General features: G+C 43.3%; 1 pseudogene; it reads right to left on the bottom strand.

Annotated features, from left to right (window-relative positions):
• Window positions 1-131: 131 nt before the first annotated feature.
• On the bottom strand, window positions 132-13,478 carry LOC123999218 (annotated as a pseudogene).
• Between the last annotated feature and the right edge of the window lie 5,034 nt (window positions 13,479-18,512).

The following is an 18,512-nucleotide window of genomic DNA, read 5'->3' as shown; positions in this document are numbered from 1 at the left end:
AATGTGGCATATGAATCATAGCCTTACTTGTCAACTAGGTATTACTTAATACTCATGCTGCATTACTTGTAGAAAATGCCTACCATTACAGCTACACCCAACTTCTCCTTGATACTGAAAGCACAGTTTACTGAAAATATCAAGTTGATTTTATTACAACCATTTTATTTATCGCATCTAGGAAATGTGGAAAAATAACAAAACCTCCCCCCACATGTTTAGTAAAAGGTGGCACAGACTTTATTACTCAGACTTGCAGCAGACACTATACCCCACAGACAGGTAGATTAACAGGGGTGACATGCCACTCATATGGAAAGAAAGGCTGCATTCCCATCCCAAACTGACTGGTGTCTACAAAGATCCCATCTAAAATGTTAAAAACGCTTCCAAACCGACATAAAAAAAAACAGGCTTTAGCCAGTCTAAATGGATCCAAATGTCAATGATTACGTATTAAAGGAATTATATCAAGTCCCTCCCCGTTAACCAGCTGAAATCATGTAGAAAACTTAAAATTAACAATACTTTATTTTAGCCCTATCAGTCTCCCAACAAAATGAAACAATCCTAGCACTCTTCATCCTATGACACAATTACTGTACATTTTTATACAGCCCCTTATCTTTCAGCAGGGGGAAAAAAATTAAGCAAAAATAAACTAGATGTATTTTTTTTTTTTAATCATAAAATGTTTCTTACAAAACAAGATTACATTCTGCATGCTGTACTGACTGGGAGGAGCAGGGGAGGCCAAGAGTGAACACAGACAGGTTAGTTTACTCCAAGTACAGAACAGGAAAATCAAAGAAAAACCCCCAAAACAAGCAAGGCAACAAAAAAAAAAAATAAGGGATACACTCATCCGACAGCTTCGAGAGAATTTCCAAACTTCTTATTAAAAAGGTGTTAGATGACAGGGTGGGGGGCACACAACTACCCAAAGCTGAGGAATGTTGGCTCTGAATAGAGGGTGCGAACGGGCATGGCAGATTGGCTCCTCTTCCCTCTTTAGAAGAACCGACCAGAGTACTGCTTCACACTGCAACAAAACACAGTGGACAAGTGAATAAAGGGACCCCAGAAGTCATTTCTAGAACTAGAGCAACTAATTTCCTTCCTTGATTACCACGGATAGGGGACAGGGATGAATAAGTTTCCACCATACTACTTTCAGCGGAGACGAGGAAAGGGTGCTAGCACGTGCCTGTTCTGCAGTAGATACTGGGCGTTCTGGATCTGGTCCTGTGTTCCATTGATGGTGATGATGCGGTCCTCGGAGCCCTCTAGTGGCTCGTCGATCTTGATGGACGCTCCCGACTCATGACGGATCTGCTTGATCCGCTGTCCGCCCTTCCCAATGATGGAGCCGGCCAGCTACGACAAGTGGGAAGCCAGAGTTACTTCTCCCCAACAATGTGATCGACACAATGACAACCAGGTAAAGGGGGCACAGGTTATTTTTTTTATTTTTTTTGGGGGGGGGGTATCAATCACATATGAATAAAGGCTGATGTGGGAACTCTTTTGATCAATTGGGAATAATCTCATCTCGGTCCTTCTCATGAATATATTACAGGGATGTCTGTGTCAATCTGTGGTACGGGTTGTTATTACGCTTGGGACTGTGCCGATTAAACCTTTACTCACATCCTTGGGGATGGTAACTTGTGTTGTGATGACGGGACCCCCGATGTCACTGTATGACCCTCGGCCACCTGGAGAGAGACTCAGAATTTATCCTCGTGTGGAAAGTCTCAGAACGACACGAAAACAAATACAGAAGCAACAAAATGAGACATTGATACAAATGTGATTCATTTGCACTCACCAGACTGAAAGGGCTCCCAGGAGGAAGTGTTGTCTTTGAAAATATGAAGGGAGGAAAAGGAAGGATAACAATACATCACACCGTGGCTGACAGACCACATAGACAGACCAACAAAGGACAGAGGGGAGAGCTGGTGGTGCTTACTAGACAAAGAACTATACTCAGACATTCAAACAAGAGTGTAGACAACCATGACCAGAAGAAACTTAGAGAAGACTCACCACCGTATCCACCACTCTGTATTCAGCAGAACATAGGGAGAGAAAGACAAATTGAGAGACTTATTACAAGACTGAAACATTCATTAAGTAGAATACTGGTTTAAATGTGTTTGATATTGAGCTCCATAATTTGTGCATATGCATTATTTTCCACTATGCATGTTATTGGTACGACCCGACCAACCCTGTCAGCGAATCGGAATGGTTTCACCTGAAGTTCATTTGTTAGTTTGGCGGCTCCAGATTACGTATTCAGCTGCTCCTTGGTAACCAAGGAGACAACTGTTGCCAGGCTACAAGAGGCCCTAACCAGTGTGTTCGCTTGGTGAAGAGCAGCGCCAGTGTCCAAACCACCATGATTTCACTAGGGCAGGATAATAATCCCAATCCATTTACACACGTACAGTGCATTTGGAAATTATTCAGACCCCCTTTTCAACATTTTGTTATGTTACAGCCTCACTATAAAATGTATTAAATTACTTTTCTTCCTCAATCTACACCCTACCCCACAACGACAAAGCAAAAACAGGTTTAGAAATTGTTGCAAATGTATAAAAAAATAATAATAATTAAAAACAGAAATACCTTATTTACATAAGTATTCAGATCCTTTGCTATGAGACTCAATTGAGCTCAGGTGCATCCTGTCTCCTTGATCATGCTTGAGATGTTTCTACAACTTGGAGTCCACCTGTAGTAAATTCAATTGATTGGACATGATTTGGAAAAACACACCTGTCTATATAAGGTGCATCTGCATGTCAGAGCAAAAACCAAGCAATGAGGTCGAAGGATTGTGTCGAGGTACAGACTCTTCCTAGAGCTGGCCTCCGGCCAAACTGAGCATTCGGGGAGAAGAGCCTTGGTCAGGGAGGTGAACAAGAGTTCCTCTGTGGAGATGGGATAACATTCCAATGAGGACAACCATCTCTGCAGCACTCCACCAATCAGGCCTTTATGGTAGTGGCCAGATGGAAGCCGCTCCTCAGTAAAAGGCACATGACAGCCTGCATACAGTTTGCCAAAAGGCACCTAAAATACTCAGACCATGAGAAACAAGATTCTCGGGTTTGATGAAAACAAGATTGAACTCTTTAGCCTGAATGCCAAGCGTCACTTCTGGAGGAAATCAGGCACCGCTCATTACCTGGCCAAAACCATCCCTACGGTGAAGCATGGATGGCAGCATCATGCTCTGGGGATGTTTTTCAGCGGCAGGGAATGGGAGACTTGCCAGGATCGAGGAAAAGATGAACGGAGCAAAGTACAGAGATCCTTGATTAAAGCCTGCTCCTGTGCGCTCAGGACCTCAGACTGGGGCGAAGGTTCACCTTCCAACAGGACAACGACCCTAGGCACACAACCAAGACAACGCAGGAGTGGCTTCAGGACAAGTCTCTGAATATCCTTAAGTGGCTCTGGCAGAGCCCGGACTTGAACCCGATAGAACATCTCTGGAGAGCCCTGAAAGTAGCTGTGCAGCGACGCTCACCATCCAACCTGACAGAGCTTGAGGGGATCTGCAGATAAGAATGGGAGAAACTCCCCAAATACAGATGTCACAAGCTTGTAGCATCATACCCAAGAAGACTTGAGGCTGTAATCCCAGCTTCAACAAAGAACCGAGGAAAGCATTTGAATACTTATGTAAATGTGTTTTTCCCCCATAAATGTGCAAACATTTATAAAAACCTTTGCTTGCATTGTCATTATGAGGTAGTGTGTGTAGATTGATTGGGGGGGACTAATTAATCCATTTTAGAATAAGGCAGTAACATAAAATGTGGAAGAAGTCAAAGGGGCTGAAAAGGTTCCGAATGCACTGTAACTAAAACCATTCAAATGCGTTCGACTACTATTAAAACACCAGGCAACAGACTGAAGCTCTATCACTCATCTATGCTAAACCCTCATCTAAAACACTTAAAATGCCCAGGTCCCTCACCATGCTGTCGTAGCGGTCTCCTGGTCTTCCTCTCCTGTCGCTGCTTAGATAAGAGTGGATGGAGGGAGGGTGTCGGGGTTAACATGACAAGAGAGAGATCAGTTCACCTCTGATGGACTGATAGCAGCCACCAAACCAATGGGCTGACAAGTCTGTACTATACAAGAGTGATACCAGTCCTCCTGAAAGTGTGAAGAGCTAAGTTGTTTTTAAAATCTGTGTTGATAAGAAGACACTGACATTGTGTTCTTAGTCATCTACTCATGGGATGAGTGGTCATGTTTACAAAATAACTACCGTGTCATGGGTAGAACCGTATTGACGGTCATTAAATCAACAGAAAAGGATTAAACGCATAATTTGACAGAGATAGTAATATCCACATCTGAGTGAGCCATTCTCCAATTGACTAACTTGATTTGGAGAGGTGAAGGAGTTCCACCCCAACTAATCTGCAGGTGCTGCCTTTGTTTTACACAAATTACTTACTTTGGTCTGTCGTCCATGTTGCCGTGATAGCTCTGATGAGAGAACCGGTCGCCTCTGCAACCACACGACAGGGTCAACATGACTCAGTGGAAATGTGCCAGAAAAGATTCCTTTAAAGGATTAGTCCAACAGAATAGGTTCATGTTCATTCTAGTTCTATGTACTCAGGGACAGCGAAGGCACATGGTTATAAACGTCACTGAGTGACTGATGAGGTGATAAGAGGTAGCCATAAACAACAATTGAAAGGAAGTCAAGTTGCTTACCCTCCTCTTGGGGGTGGTGGTAGGGGGAGGGGCAGGTTTCGAGCCCGGCTCCCTCCACGCCCTCTGGTAGGCAGGGGAGGGGGGCGGTCCCCGGCGAGGGCTCAAGTCATCATAGTCCCGTCTGGAGGGGGGCATGGGTCGGCCGCCGCGGCCGGGGGGCATGCGCTCAAAGCCACCCCGGCCGCGTACGGGGAACCCCCCCCCATAGGCCGCCGGCCCCGCTCCTCGAACATCATGGTGAAGCCGCCGTAGTCGTATGTCTCGTCGTAGAAATTGGGGTCGTAAGGCTGGGCTCGCCCTTTGATAGGAGCCTGAAGATAGATAATACTATGAAACCATTGTTGAGATGCTACATCACACTGCCAAAATAAAGGAAATGGGGGCTACATCGTATATTGAAAGCAGGTGCTTCCACACAGGTGTAGTTCCTGAGTTAATTAAGAAATGAACATACCATCATGCTTAGGGTCATGTATAAAAATGTCCAGTTGCCCATTATTTTGGCTACCATGGCTAGAATAGATCTCAGTGAGTTTGAAAGAAGAGTCTCAAAGGAGCATATGGGTTTAAAGGGTGTGTGTGTGTTGTCAGTCACCAGATTTCAAATCAATTCAACACTTATGGGAGATTCTGGAGCGGCACCTAAGAGAGTTTTCCACCACCAAATGATGTAATTTCTCATGGTGTTTCCTTTATTTTGCCAGTTACCTATATAAATTAGTTTTGCTCTGGAACTACTTATTTATTTTACCTTTATTTTACTAGGCAAGTCAGTTAAGAACAAATTCTTATTTTCAATGACGGCCTAGGAACAGTGGGGGGCAGAACGACAGATTTGTACCTTGTCAGCTCGAGGATTCGAACTTGCAACCTTTCGGTTACTAGTCCAACGCTCTAACCACTAGGCTACCCTGACGCCCCCAACAACTGTTGTAAATGGAATATACACTGCTCCAAAAAAGGGAACACTTAAACAACACAATGTAACTCCAAGTCAATTACCCTTCTGTGAAATCAAACTGTCCACTTAGGAAGCAACACTGATTGACAATACATTTCACATGCTGTTGTGCCAGTGTCCAGAGCATGGAGGCGCTACCAGGAGACAGGCCAGTACGTCAGGAGACGTGGAGGAGGCCGTAGGAGGGCAACAACCGAGCAGCAGGACCGCTCCCTCCGCCTTTGTGCAACGAGGAGCACTGCTAGAGCCCTGCAAAATGAACTCCAGCAGGCCACAAATGTGCATGTGTCTGCTCAAACGGTCAGAAACAGACTCCATGAGTGTGGTATGAGGGCCCGACGTCCACAGGTGGGGGTTGTGCTTACAGCCCAACACCGTGCAGGACGTTTGGCATTTGCCAGAGAACACCAAGATTGGCAAGTTCGCCACTGGCGCCCTGTGCTCTTCACAGATGAAACCAGGTTCACACTGAGCACATGTGACAGAGTCTGGAGACGCCGTAGAGAACGTTCTGCTGCCTGCAACATCCTCCAGCATGACTGGTTTGGCGGTGGGTCAGTCATGGTGTGGGGTGGCATTTCTTTGGGGGGGCCGCACAGCCCTCCATGTGCTCGCCAGAGGTAGCCTGACTGCCATTAGGTACCGAGATGAGATCCTCAGACCCCTTGTAAGACCATATGCTGGTGCGGTTGGCCCTGGGTTCCTCCTAATGCAAGACAATGCTAGACCTCATGTGGCTAGAGTGTGTCAGCAGTTCCTGCAAGAGGAAGGCATTGATGCTATGGACTGGCCCGCCCTTTCCTCAGACCTGAATCCAATTGAGCACATCGGGGACATTATGTCTCCCTCCATCCACCAACGCCACGTTGCACCACAGACTGTCCAGGAGTTGGCGGATGCTTTAGTCCAGGTCTGGGAGGAGATCCCTCAGGAGACCATCCGCCAACTCATCAGGAGCATGCCCAGGCGATGTAGGGAGGTCATGCAGGCCACACACACACACTACTGAGCCTCATTTTGACTTGTTTTAAGGACATTACATCAAAGTTAGATCAGCCTGTAGTGTGGTTTTCCACTTTAATTTTGAGTGTGACTCCAAATCCAGACCTCCAGGGGTTGATAAATTTGATTTCCATTGATAATTTGCGTGATTTTGTTGTCAGCACATTCAACTATGTAAAGAAAAAAGTATTTAATAAATATATTTCATTCATTCAGATCTAGGATGTGTTATTTTAGTGTTCCCTTTATTTTTTTGAGCAGTGTATAAAAAACAAAAAAGCATCTCCTGTTATTAAACAAGTACAATTCTAGTTTGACTGACTCATTGAGTTTCCATGTTTAGACACTGGTGATGGTGGTGAAGTGTGTTGCGGTCACTGGCTCAGAACTGAACTCACAAGAGCTGACACAATTACCATACAATCCTTTTACCGACAATTATAGAATACTTACAGTAGGGGGTTTAAAAATCAAATAAATTGTGGAACGAACAGTTGACTAAGCACTGGGCAGCCAGGCATTTGTACAGTCGCGTCAGTTGCCACGGTAACAAGGACCCTTTACAACACAATGAAACTTTGTTGCTCCTTGCTGAAACAAGCAAGGTGTTGTAGAAAATGAGTCTTTGGTTGCTTGATGAGTTGGCAATTTGAATCAGCTGTGTAGTGCTAGGGCAAACACCAAAACATGCACACAGGGGGGGGTCACCAGGTCAGCGTTTGGGAAACCCTCTGTCTGCAGAAGCACAGCACATGCAGTCAGGAAAAGAGAAAATGTGCGTGCTAAAATGTATCCGCACGCTATTAAAACTACAATAATGGAGAGTGGGTCATTTAGCTGAACAATAAGTCATCCAAAATTCCATGACAGTCACAGACCTAACTCTCGCCCACCTCAGATACCAACTCCAGGATAACTTTGATGCAATCGACGACACGGTCTGGCTTTCCTCCAACCAGAACCACTCGGTCAGTGGAGTGAGGACAGCACTCCTGGAATAGCTTGATGGTAGTCTGGGTGTTCTGGTGGAGACATGAAGCCCAGCATGAAATAGACCCATAACAACAGGAAGACGCAGCACAATGCCATATGTTCAAAATGGGTTTGACCAGTCTTCAGCTGTGTCAATACATTCCCCATAACCATTTGTGGACAAGTGGGCAACAAAGAACCTGTTAGGGCAGATGAAGCACATGCAATCTATGCACTTCAGCTGTGTTGTCTGTTCACACTGCTATGCTTTTATCTTGGCCAGGTCGCAGTTGCAAATGAGAACTTGTTCTCAACTAGCCTACCTGGTTAAATAAAGGTGAAATAAAATAAATAAAATAAAAAAATTCTTGTAAATGAGTATGGACTGAGCCAAGTCAGCATTTGAAATCAGTGGGATCCCATCTTACCTCTCTTAACTCCTTTATCTTGGTACCCTTCACCCCAATGATGCCTCCGGCCAGACTCTGATGGATCAGCAAACGCAGCTCGCAGTCAAAATCAATCCCGTTATAATGCTGGTACTAGGAAAAAACAGGTACAGATCAGTCATGTGAAAGAAAGCCTTTTTAGCTCTTGACTTTGAAGATTAGGAAAAAGATAAACCTATACGTGTATATCTCTGGTGGCCGCGGGGCATTCACCTCTTCCAGAGTAGGGATAATCTTCAGCAGAATCTCTCCGATAGTCTCAATATCTGCACTCACACTCAGGATCCTGGTAAGGAATAGCATGTGGCCAAAGGCAACAGGGCAAAACAGAGGGAGGACAAAAAGCAAAAAATAAAGAAAAACTTACTTCCAGACTAACACTCCTATGAAGCACAGAGCTAAAAAAATAAAATAAAAAAATGTAACGTTTAAAAACAAAAAGAAAACGAAGACTTTCCCAACACTGGACTGAAATGTGAGCAACTTAATGTGCGCTCATTTATCTCACATCAACAAGAGAGCGAGGCTTTAGGATTACAACATGAAGCACAAGGCTGACCACTGTCTGGGGGGCTCTGTCTGGGGGGCTCTGTCTGGAGGGAGGGAGGGGGGGGGGTCCTTTTAACCATCACCACCAGCACTTGAGGGGGAAGAAAGAAAAAAGTTAATTAAAAAAACCTGCCATCACAATCGTGCCACCGGCACACATTCTCAGTGACAGGGAGTCAGAAGGTAGAAGAGAAACAAAATAAAGAAAGCAGGAGGGATGTGAGTGGTAACCACTAGGTAGGTGGTGGACAGGATAGAGGGTGGAATGAAAGGTTTGGCAGGCAGTCTGGACTGATGAGGGGGACTGAGAGAAAAACAAGAGGGGAGAAACCTAACGGAGGATAGAGAAACCCAACGGAGAGATGTAGCACAAGGGGGGAAAAAGAGAACAGTGATGAGTTACAGAGTGGGCGGAGCTTGAGCACTCAGATCATGAACAGTGATGTTGAGAACAGTGGGTTGGGGGAGGGGCAGGGCAGGGAGTAGCAAGGTGGGCCACAAGGACAGAGTGGGAAAGATCATTGGCTTTCCACAAATCACAATTAAAAACACCACAGAAAGGTAACAGCAGCCAACAGCTGGGCTCCTCCCATTTAATATGATCTACTGAAAGTGGGTTCATTGATTTCATTTCTAGTGAAAAAAAGGTCCAAATTAAATGGAAATACTTGAATGTGGGGGAAGTAGGGAAGGGGGGAGAAGACAGAACAATTCAAATGGAACAATACACGTCTCTTGATAAAGGGAGAGGGAGGGGGGGTTCTATATGTAGAAAATGTTCAAATGAAACAGAAGGCAGGCTATCAAAGACATGTGTTTTTCTCTGTTCTAATCAGGCAGTGAGGCAATAACTGGTGGGACATACCGCTCTGGGCCACTGCTGTCAGGGACAGATACACTGGCATTGTACTGCATTGGCCGTGGATGTTGGCATTGGGCAAGGGCATTCAATCACAAGATGTCAAGTAAGGTGCCCGTTTAGGGAGGGGCACGTTTGTGGGCGGGCGGCGGGGCGGGGCAGGGCCAACCGGGGTGTCAGGTGGGCGGGCGTTCAGGGGCGAAGGTTGGGCCAACGTCAAGGTGGGCAACGCAGGAGGGGCATGTCGATCCAGTACATGGGCAACGGAGGAAGGTGGCCAAAAATAACAAAGTAAAGGAGAGGGAAGAGGGGGAGAAGGAATACAATTTAATTGAATACACGCTATACTCCTTCACTATATAGCTTATAGCTTCCCAAAAAAAAAAAAAAAAAAAAATAGATGGTGAGTGCACAAGAAAAAAGGGCAGCTGGACTAAGCCAGCTCTAGCAAAGACACTTAGCTAAATGGACTGCATAGATACTACAGAGGCTGTAATATACTATAGGTCCGCTCAGGCTTTGAGACACCTGTTTAAAGGGTTTTTTATGGCATCGCCACAGTCCGGTATTGCTTCAGGGATGTAAGGGGCATTAGAAATCACGTTCAGAGACTAGTAGAGGATAGTTCCCTTTTATTGGAAACACAAGAAAAATGCATACACCCACACTCTTCCCCAAATCTGATCCAATCAAGCCAAACCATGTCTGTTCACATGAGCCAACCTATAGATGTGTCATTTGGGAAAGAGAATCTGACTACTGTACAAAAACATCGCAAATATCCCTCCAAGTGTTCACAGACATGCAACATTTGACCAATTCCACAGTAACAGAATGATGCAGACTGCAATTTTTCATTTTCAAATGTAAACAAACAAAAAAATACAATTAATGCAACAAAAAAAGATAACTCTGCCATCAATTTGCAAATGCAAAATTTGGTAACAGAATGATGGCACAAACCTTCCTTCTGTTAAATTTGCATCTGCACTGTTCAAGTAAATGTGTTTTCTGTTAAATGTTCAGTGGAAATTGTTGAAAGTAGTCCATGTGCATAGAGTTCTATGGTTTGTTTAACTTTCCAAATAATTGGTTTGTGTTTGACATACATTTTAAAGTAAAACATCTAAGTCTCTGCATCATTCTGTTAATGTGGAATTGACCCAATCAAGTCAAAGAGATGAGATATAGATAGATGTGCATATATAAGAGGGAAACTATTTAGTACAGGGGTTACATTTCTTTAATAGAACGCATAAGGGTTGTCATTAGAATGGGGTAATTGGATACCATAATGTCTATGAAAATGTCAGGTTTATAAGGACATAAATATAGCTTTACAGCAAATCCCCCAGTGGAGGAAAGAATTTGACAATGCCAACTGTACTCACGTCTGTGCGTAAGGCTTTTATATTCTTGCCGCCCTTTCCGATAACAGCTCCAGCATTCTGAGAAGAAACAAGTGTTTCCTTAGGAACAGAGTAATGGGTCTGAGAGTCCGCTGAATGATATGAAACTTGGAAGATGGGATGTGATTAGCAAAACTCAGAACACCAGAAAAAACACCTACCTATCCAGGAAGACGGAGATGTAAGAAATACCATTGTGGATTTTACACAGTAAACAAACAAAAAATCTAAGGAATTCCTGATTTAAACGCAATAGGCCTACAATCCCATTTCTGTTGCAAGGCTTACTTTGCTCTGCAGCAGTACCCGCAACTCCACCATCTCATCAGTGTTGCGAGAGCGCTTGAAGGCCTGCTCCTCCTCCATGTCCTCAGCAGGGCGTTTTCCTGGAGGGAAAAACCTGGAAAGTTAGCCTAATGCTATGTTCTTTCCAATACGGGTTCCAGCCAAAAGCCAGGCGACAGCATCCACCCAGCCCTTACCAGTCCACTTCCTGGATTAAAATTAGGCAGAACTGCTCCCGAAACAGCAGTGACCTGGACAAGAGAAACACATGGCCATCTGACATGCACACATGGTGCCAGCATGTAGCTATACCAGTAGTCCAGGGATTTACATTAAAGTCTGAAAAGTACCTGCCCATCAGGCAGGTCAGCAGTAATTTTTGGTTGCCCTTCACTTGCCCAAAAATTGTAATTAGCTATTTACACCCAGAAGTGCAATATATTGCAGGCCTTTCACCTACACATAGGGGAGGAACCAGAAAAATCAGTAATTTAATTATTAGTATTTTGGTTGTTATTCGAAAGAAATAACATATCAGAGCAGGCTTAACTTGCCATAAATTGTCTGTATTTTACATAAATAACAGGGAGGAACCAGAACGATCAGTTTTAGGCTACTGGAATTCTTTAAAAAGGTTTGATTGTTTGGTTCACATGCCCAAAGAAAACCAAAGCATCCCTTAATGTCAATCCCTGTAGTCCCTTCTGACTGATAACATCTATTAGAGAAAATCAGTGTTATATTTCTAGTCTAATCAAGGCAAATGCATGGCTTACACACAGCTTTGATGAGGCACTGCCAAAATAGCCTACAATAGCTTTACCGTTAGTGTCAGTGTTGCTGAAAGTGGTCTCTTCCTGCTGCTCGATTTCTGTCTCCATTGTCTTGCACCAGCGGTGAAATGAGAACAGGCTCCTCACTGTGGATCTGCTGTGTGAAGGCAACAATGTAAAATTAGGCTATGCCTTTTGAGGACACTGAGGCTGCGTCAGACAAGACCAAGGGAAACTCACCTCATGATAAAAGCCTCACCAATCCAATCTTGTCACTTATCAAACCTGTTGCTGCCTTGCCCCTATTTACAATTTTAATTCCTATTAATTCTTGGCCACAGGATACACAAAAGTGTTCTCTACTATAATACAATTGAATATATCCCAAATCACTGCCCTTGATATGAGTGGTTACCACTTGACATAATCATGATTACTGGGCTAAAATGAAAATAGTACTACCCCCCCCCCCCCCCTGATGGGCAGATACTTAGCTAACGTTCGTTGACTACTGACGCAGATGTTGTTACTACTAGCAGCGGTTAACTAGGGAACTAGACAACATGCTAATATTATACATGGAAACACTAAGTAATCTAGCCAAATTAACGTTTGCTACATAGAGTAGCACATAGAGTAGCTAGATTATTTCCGGTGTTGCTACATTGAAGGCTTAACTAGTTAACGTTACTTGCTTCTGCACAAACACATATAGATTAACGTTAGCTAACGGCTAGATTACTTATTTTTTTAGTCAGCTAAATTGGTTTAACGTCAGTTGTCTGACTAACGTTAACCAGCAGTCTTAACCTGTATTAACTAACGCAACACGTTAGCCAGGTAACGTTAGTTATTATCACATTAGCTAATGTCACATTAGCCAACAACCTAGCCACCAGCAGCTAACGTTAACCAGATGACTTACTACTCATCTGTACAAGTAGCTAACATACATACGCTGTAGATTACAGTGTAACGTTAGTGTATTGTAAACGGCCTAGTGTCGTTTAACGATTGGCTGAATAAGTTAACTAAAGTCCAAATAATTGTAATACTTAACTAATGTTAGCTGACGTTCTCGAAAGGGCAAAATAAATATGGTATCTAGCTAGCTAGATTAGCTAGGCTAGATTGCTAACGTTAGCTACATAGCTAGCTACCGTTAGTTAGCGTAGCTAATATTAGCGGTAGAGTTCACGAGGCTTATCCCCAACTGTGCCTAAAAGTGATTAAATTCTCATTGACCGATTACAATGCAAATGAAGTAACAAACAACCTCTTTATAATTTAACTTTAACCACAAACCTAAAAAATGTAAATAAAATATTTAACAAACCTCCAGCCAAACCGCGTTCTCCACAGCAATTTCTTGTCCTGAAATTGTCAGCAACTAAAACCCTCCGAATACAGTGAAACAGCAAAATAGGGAGTCAGTCTACTTTCTTCTTTCACTGATTGGAGAGAGCAGGTTCGAGATTGGGTATGTCAGTTGTCACTCAAAGTCAACACGTCTTCAAAGAAATGTAAGAGGTCGACAAATTAGCTGACGCCAGGCACGAACCTTTGATTTACCAATCATGCAGAGCTATGAGGGAGTCGTTATAACAACTGGGCGGGACTTACACGTCCGGAGCCCCAGAGACCGTGCCTATCAGTACCTACCACTCAGTGGCAGGACGAGTGTGGCTCCACATTTTTAGCAACAACAAAAAACAACCAAACATTTTTTTAAATTATTAATTAGGGGGGCTTGCCTGTTTTACATGTTATTTTGGCATTAATAGTGTCACAAATCAGTTTGCAAACATTGTTAAAAAAAATAATAATATATCATTCAGTTAATAAAGCTGCATACACACATGGTCTCTTTTTTGTTTTCTTGAGTAAAGCAGCTCCAAAATGCAGGTGTTTCAGCCTAGCTCAGTGCTTTCTGTGGTGGTGGGGCGAACCAGCAGAAAATAGGAGCATTGCGCCGTGATTGGCTCAGTGTTCCGTCACTCATGGGGACAGTACGTCACCGCCAAGTTTAAGTCCTTAGTAAGACATCCAACATTTCTGCCCTTTGGATCCTGCCATAGAATTATATTACAAGTGCCTTTCCAATAAGGTTCAGGGTCACTGGCCACAGATAAAATGACGTCAAATCACGTTATATGTACAGTAGATTGGACTGATCATGTCAACATCTTACTTTCAATCAAGCTAGCAGTCATCATCATGAATCTAGTCAACAATCTACTGGCAAATCCTTTTTAATCCTTATCATATGAAGAGAAATAATGAAGAGAAATTGTAGATAAAACGTATCGGTGCTCATCGGCCATTGGACAAAGATTACACAACAAGGTGGAAATCGCAAACTCAACAATGAGTGGTTTGGAAGAAATCAGTGACAAACTGCAAGCATTGCAAAGCAACCACGAATGTCAGCCTGCTACTCAATGGAGTGGCTGTGTGATTTTTCTTCTGAGTTCCCAACATAAATCCAGAGAATTCCAGACTTTGATGACAAAATTTGCCCACAAAGGACGGCCGCGGCCCCTGCACATGGCGAGTCCAAAAATGTATTGTATGCAGCTGTAATAATTATGTAATATGCAAGGGAGATATGTATACTGTAGCTAAGAAAGTAATACTAAGTGTATGTTGTGTAGTAAGCTGTTAGTAGCCCATGTGCCTCACCCTAATAATTTGGTCTATTTTCACCAACGTGATATTGTACTCACATCGTTCGTGGACGTGTGCTTGTTTTGTACAGCTTTGACAGTGCTACTGATAGAAGTGGTGGCACTTGGGCTTGCACATGCAAATTCAGCACACACAACATTCTATAATATAATTGTGTTATTTGATGTGTCAAATTAAAAGCTTATTGAATGTGTCAAATAGTGTTATATGACGTGTATCTTTTTGACAAGTAAAGACCCAAACAGCGTTCAATGTGCCTCACGCTAATAATTTGGTCTATTTTCACCTCTTCATTTCACCTACTGTTCTAACTTGGTGGTGCACATATAGCCTATGACCTGTTTTAGAGAAATGTAATCATCGAATATTGTTAGAACTTTCATTGCCTGTTTATATGCCCCTTTCATTTATCCTACGGTTCTGACTTGTTATACAGGGAGAACCCTGTAAGAATGGCCCATGTTCTCAATTCTGTCACTGTACATTTCAAAAGTGCTGAACAAATAGTTATATTGACTATGTCTGTCGTCACTCGCTCATTGTCTTAATCGAAATTAGGGATTGCCTCTTATCTGCTTGTCATCCCCTTATGCCATAGTTTGTTCATCTAAATTGTCAGTAGAAACCACATTTGTTTAAGAAAGTCTGCCATATCAGCTATGTTTTTTAAAAGGCAGTAAATGAGGCTGAATGAACTGTTTCGCTGCCAGACAAGGCTCAGCTGATAGCCAGGTGTAGCAGTGGTAAGGTGTTGGGACTGTTGTTGGGACTCTGCTGTTGAGACAGCTTTATGTAGGCCCTAACAGTTTGTGGGCACCATTTTTCACCATTATAGTGCAATTCATGTAACGTTTAGTGTTGTGTTATGTAGTGACTTCATTGACATGCACCCCTCATTTATTTCTTTGCCCCACCAAGATTTACATGATAAAATCAATACTGTGTACACTGAACAAAAATAAAAATACAACATGTCAAGTGTTGGTCCCATGTTTCATGAGCTGAAAAAAAGATCCCTTGAAATGTTCCATACGCACAAGAAACATATTTCTCTCAAATGTGTATACATCCCTGTTAGTGAGCATTTCTACTAAGTCAAAATAATCCATCCACCTGACAGATGTGGCATATTAAGAAACTGATTAAACAGCATGATCATTACACAGGTGCACATTTTGCTGGGGACAATAAAAGGCCAATCTAAAATGTGCCGTTTTGTCACACAACACAATGCCACAGATGTCTCAAGTTTTTAGGGAGCTTGCAATTGGCATGCTGACTACAGGAATGTCCACGAGACCAGTTGCCAGAGAAATGAGTGTTAATTTCTCTTCCATAAGCCGCCTCCAACATTGTTTTAGAGAATTTAACAGTATGCCCAACCGGTCTCACAACCGCAGACCAAGTGTATGGCGTCATGTGGGCGAGTGATTTAATGATGGTATGGGCAGGCATAAGCTAAAGATAATCAACACAATTGCATGTTATCGATGGCTATTTGAATGCACAGAAATACCATGACGAGATCCTGAGGGCCATTTTTTTTAAGGTATTTGTGACCAACAGATGCATATCTGGATTCCCAGTCATGTGAAATCCATAGATTAGGGCGTAATCAATTTATTTCAGTTGACTAATTTCCTTATATGAACTGTAACTCAGTAAAATCTTTGAAATTGTTGCATTTTGCGTTCATATTTTTGTTCAGTATATTTTGCTATACATCTGTGCATGGAGTACGTGGCTGAACTATTGACAAAACATGAAATGTGTAAAGTTGACACGGGTAAGATATGTTACAACGTGAACGGATGAAAAGGTTTACAGGTTACCAAGTTTCCTACGTTATAGTAGGTGATCATCATTGCAATGATTCAGAATAAACTAAGTAGCCTAACATCTGTTTTCAAAATGTAGCCCAAGCTAATTGTTCAGTCATGCATCGATATACATTGGTTTTATTACAATGTAACAATTACTATTGGATACACTGCTCAACCATGAGTCTTTTCATTAATCCGAATAGGAATGCCCTCTGGTCCTCCTTGTAGACACAGTTGGAGCCCCTGCAGAATTGAAAGGCGGTGGGGCACCAATCTTAGAAATGACTTGATAAGAAGTAGCTGATGAACTCCGTTCTCTTACAGTGCATTCGGAAAGTATTCAGACCACTTTACTTTTTCCACATTTGCTACGTTACAGCCTTATTCTAAAATGGATTAAATAAAAAAACATTTGGGAAAATTTATTAAAAATTAAAAACAGAAATACCTTATTTACATAAGTATTCAGACCCTTTGCTAGGAAACTTGAAATTGAGCTCAGGTGCATTGATCATCCTTTAGATGTTTCTGCAATTTGATTGGAGTCCACCTGTGGTAAATTCAATTGATTGGACATGATTTGGAAAGGCACATACCTGTCTGTATAAGGTTCCACAGTTGACAGTGCATATCAGAGCAAAAACCAGGTCATGAGGTCGAAGGAATTGTCCGTAGAGCTCAGAGACAGGATTATGTTGAGGCACAGATCTGGGGAAGGGTACTTAGAAAGTTCTGCAGCATTGAGGGTCCCAAAGAACACAGTGACCTCCATCATTCTTAAATGGGAGAAGTTTGGAACCACCAAAAAACTTCCTAGAGCTTGTCGCCCAGCCAAACTGAGAAATCGAGAAGGGCCTTGGTCAGGGAGGTGACCAAAAACCTGATGTTCACTCTGACAGAGCTACAGAGTTCCCCTGTGGAGATGGGAGAACCTTCCAGAAATATAACCATCTCTGCAGCACTCCATCAATCAAGCCTTTATGGTAGTAGCCAGACAGAAGCCACTCATCAGTAAAATAAACATGACAGACCACTTGGAGTTTGCCAAAAGGCACTTAATGGATGCTTAGCCCATGAGAAACAATATTTTCTGGTCTGATGAAACCAAGATTGAACTCTTTGGCCTGAATGTCAAGCGTCACGTTTGGAAGAAACTAGGCACCATCCCTACATTTGTTACGGGATTTTTCCTGGGAAGGAAGCGTGGTTATTTATAAACATCTTTAATAAAGATGATAACTTGAACAATGTATAATACAAAATAAGAAAACGTGGAAAACCGAAACAGCCCTATCTGGTGCAACAAACACAAAGACAGAAACAATCACCCACAAAACCCAACACCAAACAGGCTTCCTAAATATGGTTCCCAATCAGAGACAATGACTAACACATGCCTCTGATTGAGAACCATATCAGGCCAAACACAGAAACAGACAAATTAGACACACAACATAGAATGCCCAATCAGATCACACCCTGACCAACCAAATCATAGAGCGCAACTATGATGGGTATCGAATTTTCTGGTCTGATGAAACCAAGTTGAACATACAAAGCAAACTATGGTCAGGGTGTGACAGTACCCCCTCACGCAAGGTGCGGACTCCGTTCTTCAGTGGGCGCAAAACCTGAACCTATTGGGGAGGGTCTGGGTGGGCATCTGTCCGCGGTGGCGGCTCTGGTGCTGGACATGGCCCCCACTTCACCAGTCTTAGTCCGCCCCATTGTCCGCTTCCGTGGCCTCCTAACCACGACGACCCTTCTAAATGAACCCACTGGACTGGGGGGCAGCTCGGGACAGAGGGGCAGTTCGGGACAGAGGGACAGCTCGGGACAGAGGGGCAGCTCGGGATAGAGGGGTAGCTCCATACTGGCTGACGACTCTGGCAGATCCTGGCTGAATGGCGGCTCTGGCAGATCCTGGCTGAATGGCGGCTCTGGCAGATCCTGGCTGACTGGCGGCTCTGGCAGATCCTGGCTGACT

This window comes from Oncorhynchus gorbuscha, linkage group LG16 (assembly GCF_021184085.1).
Source record: "Oncorhynchus gorbuscha isolate QuinsamMale2020 ecotype Even-year linkage group LG16, OgorEven_v1.0, whole genome shotgun sequence".
NCBI lineage: Eukaryota > Metazoa > Chordata > Actinopteri > Salmoniformes > Salmonidae > Oncorhynchus > Oncorhynchus gorbuscha.
Note: the sequence above shows the minus strand (reverse complement) of the source record. Positions and strands in the feature narration are given on the sequence as shown.